The following is a 3,739-nucleotide window of genomic DNA, read 5'->3' as shown; positions in this document are numbered from 1 at the left end:
TTACATGCAATACATGAATGAATATAAAGTTTTAGCCTCTTCTTTTTCTCCTTTATTTTCAGTTCAACTACTTCACCTAGTATCTTAAAGTAAAGCAGGTCCCCCCCCTCTAATGCTTTAGCCACCAGATGTCTAACGATGATCTGCAAACGCTCCCCATTCTGCTCCAAGTAGTGAAAGTGGCAGTAAATAGATAGCTTTGTGAGGAACCGGTGAGAGTGAAAACAGAGAGAGAGAGAAAAAAAAGTGTCCATCTATCAATTAAATGACAGGGCCCAGTGTGTGTGCAGGGAATTAGGAGAATCCAATGGCCTATTTTTTTCCTCTCAATGGAAATCGTCAACACTAAAGACGGCAATAATGGATAAAGAGAGGAAAACCGATAAAGTATATAATGGAGGAAAAAGAAAAGATGGCGCTCGCAAAAGTTTACAACAGCTCTCGCCCCTCGCCACCTTAATTTGGAGTCTTGATGGGTGGGGTTGACTATTTGCAGTGGAGGGTCTTTTGTTGGTGGGAACAAAAAAAAAAATACTTCCAAGTTGAACTGCTGCTGTGCTGGATTGGTTTATTGTGATATTCTAAGCGTAAGCAGCACCTCCCTCAAAGGCCGCCATTTCTGCCTACGGTTCAGAAGCGTGAAGCACGTCTGTCAGTTATTTTGACAATGTGGCGTGAAAAGGAGGGTTAGAAGTGGGTGGGATGAGTGACGATTCTGTTAGCTCTGCCAGCGCTCCCTTTTTACACCGTTCCTTGAAGCTTGTTTTTTTTTCTTCTCCCCCCTTTAATAGCTCAATGCCCCTCAAAAAGATAATGGCAGTAGAAGTCTCCAATTCTTTTTCGCATTCTTTCCTTTTCTTTTTATTTTTTAAGCAAACATAAGAAGTCTACCTGCAACATCTGCTGCTGTTTTACTGTTTTATCTGGTAAATGATAAGCTGATGCACAAACTGAAAGAGAAGGGCGAAACAGAAGCCAATTCACACGTCTTCGTGGATCCGAACGTTTAGTTTTCATAGCACTGGAAGACATTCATTTTTAAGATATTATTCCGATGACCTTGCAGCGGGAGGATATTATCTATTTATCAGTTTGCTGAAGGATGCCACATAAGATCCTGATTTGCAACAATTTGCTGTGTTCACAAAGCCATGGATGCAGTTTTCACAAGATCCAAGCTCGGCTTTGCAACAAAGAATGCTTTCCCTCAAGGATATCCACTTGTGTTCAAGAGTAAAAGATCAATAATGCATCCTGTGCCTCTACCGAGCTCACTGATAAAAAATAAACAGTATATTTGTGAGGTGAAAGTAGCATTTATTGATCTTTGTTATCCCCTTCTCTGTGTTCAAGTTGAGGAAAACTGGTTCTAATTGCAAACATTGCTGTAAAAAAGGGCCCCTGTTTCTACGCACGTTCAAGCTGGTTGAATATGGATGCTCTTACGCCTGTGAGCCACTGAAGGACGTAGCAACTGAGCCGAGTTAGTGAGTTGGTGTGAAGTGGATTTTGATCCAAAACGCACCATTATAACCAACGCTCCTGCTGCCCCTTGGTGTTTCCACAAAGCTAGCTTTGTTGTGTAAGCTAGCATGTAAGCTAGCTGGTTTGTTGTCAAGATTGTGGAATCATATGTAAAAAAAGTAAAACAAAGAAAATTAATCTTTGAATGTAGCAACAAATGTGACTTGAGATCTACTAATCGGACATTTTCTGAGCAATACCAGTTTCTGTTTGAATTTACAATTTTCCTTTTGACACCACTATCATTGTTTAATGTTCTCAGAATCCTTATATTTTAATGGAAAATATAAGAAAGTTGTGGAAATTCTTTGATAAAAGATGTCCAGTTGAATAAAAAAACTAATATGTTATGAATGAAAGCACGTCTCAACCCATGCAGTATTTGAGGTATTTAAAGTGATAGATGTCTATAAATAGCATAAACTTCTAACTTGAAAGTAAAAAAGTTTTCAAACTTTTTATTAGATAAAAAAATGAAATCATAATAAAGGTGTGATGTGCATTTGTATTCTTCGCCTGTGACTCAATACTTCATAGAACCATCAATCACTCTAATCACAACTGGAAGTTTACCACTGAAACCCAAATACTTTCCTTACACAATATATTGACTAACAGCAAAAACCTTCATTATGACAACTCCTCTACATGAACTGGGCTATTCAAAAAAAAAAAAAACATCTGCAGTTTGATGATTACTTTTCTACTTTTTTATGTTCTTTTCCAAAGTCTGCACTCATACATATGTATAGTGCTGATGCAGGCGGACAAGAGTGGGTTGGGAACAGCATGAGGCAATGTTGTGCACTGTGTATATCTAATTGCCTGACCACCAACAGCTACAGTCAATTTCAGATCCAAAACTAAGTATTTTTCCTGAATTGTTTAGTGTTTCCCTGTCCTGATGCCATTTTCCCCGGAGCCCGGCGGACGAGGGGCTAACTGCCCGTCTATCCGCGGTAAGCGCAGACATTTCTAAATCTGGAAATCAAGCTGGAACCGTCAGACAGAATTTGAGAGCTTTAAACCCCTTCTATCTCTCCTGCAGAGTTTGGCTCCGGAGCCATTTCCCTACTGCCAATGTTACGTCCGTGCGATTACGCTGACGGGGAGGTGATGGCGTCGCCCTCCTCCAGGTGTCTGAATTGAATGGGATGCATTTGGTCAAGAAGAGGAGAAGGCTTTAGATGGGGTGAAAATTTCTGAGGGGCTCTAAATTTTCACTTGGATTTACCTAAGGAGTATTTTTGTGTGAAGATATGAAGCTTTGTGAGACATTTACATTCACAGCCTTACATCAAAGCAGAGTAACAACATTTTTTTTTTTTTTTTGGACAGTTATATAATTCAACATTGTTTTTTCTTTTCCTCTTTGATGGAAAATTTAAATGACAAAAAAGGACAAAACGTTGAAATACTATGTTATAAAATCAATTGTTAACAATAAGGTTTAAAAAAAATCCACAATTAAACAGAGTGTTTTGCTTTTAACCTAATTATTATTGAAAATTGGTTCTTGTTACCAAGCATTGAGACATTTGATCCCAAGCAGAAATAAGTTGAGGGGTTTGTATATTTTTAAGGTCCTTAAAAGGTGTTTGATCATTTAACCATTCAGTTCTTTTTATTGTCTTATTAGTATATTGTCATGCTGAATGAGTTTGCTTCTCTTCAAAATGCTTTATAAAAAATCATTAATTTGCAAGATTGCTAGTATTTAAAGTCGCAACAAACTAGAACTATTTTTGCCGTTGCAATTTTACAAAACCTTAGTAAAATTGCTATTGTGGTTACTCCTTTGGTTTATTATACTATTATACTTAATTGTTATATTATATTAAAGCTCTACGGTTTCTTTCCTGATTTAATGTTCTTTAATTAAATTACAGTCGAGTGAAAAATAAAGTTCTTTGTGAAGAAATCTTCACACACATATCTTATTGTTTCTTTTCTCTGAAAAATAAACTAGCTTAATTGCACTTGAATGGAACTGAGTTGAGTTGATTGGAATTGAATTACCTTAATTTATTCATTCTACAATAGATTATCCACAATGTCTATTCTTCCTGAGGAAACAGCGAAAGAAAAGGTATTTTACACATGAAGAAAAGAGGCATAGAAATCCAAAAATCCAGCTGAAATATTTTAGTTTTCAGAGAGTGTCCCTGCGGCTATGTGCAAATTAATATCAGGTGGTTTAATAATAGCTGAAAGT

The 3,739-nt window shown here is 37.0% G+C and overlaps 1 long non-coding RNA gene across 1 annotated transcript; it reads left to right on the top strand.

The window, feature by feature from the left end:
• The first annotated feature begins 1,847 nt into the window (after window positions 1-1,847).
• Window positions 1,848-3,503, top strand: LOC106926525 (uncharacterized). Its single transcript, XR_001420087.2, has 2 exons — window positions 1,848-2,483; window positions 2,573-3,503. It is a non-coding gene; the product is annotated as an uncharacterized LOC106926525 (long non-coding RNA).
• Window positions 3,504-3,739: the final 236 nt, after the last annotated feature.

This window comes from Poecilia mexicana, unplaced genomic scaffold, assembly GCF_051168715.1.
Source record: "Poecilia mexicana isolate PSO_F unplaced genomic scaffold, ASM5116871v1 scaffold_3, whole genome shotgun sequence".
NCBI lineage: Eukaryota > Metazoa > Chordata > Actinopteri > Cyprinodontiformes > Poeciliidae > Poecilia > Poecilia mexicana.
The sequence above is the reverse complement of the archived record's forward strand: the minus strand, read 5'-3'. Positions and strand labels throughout refer to the sequence as shown.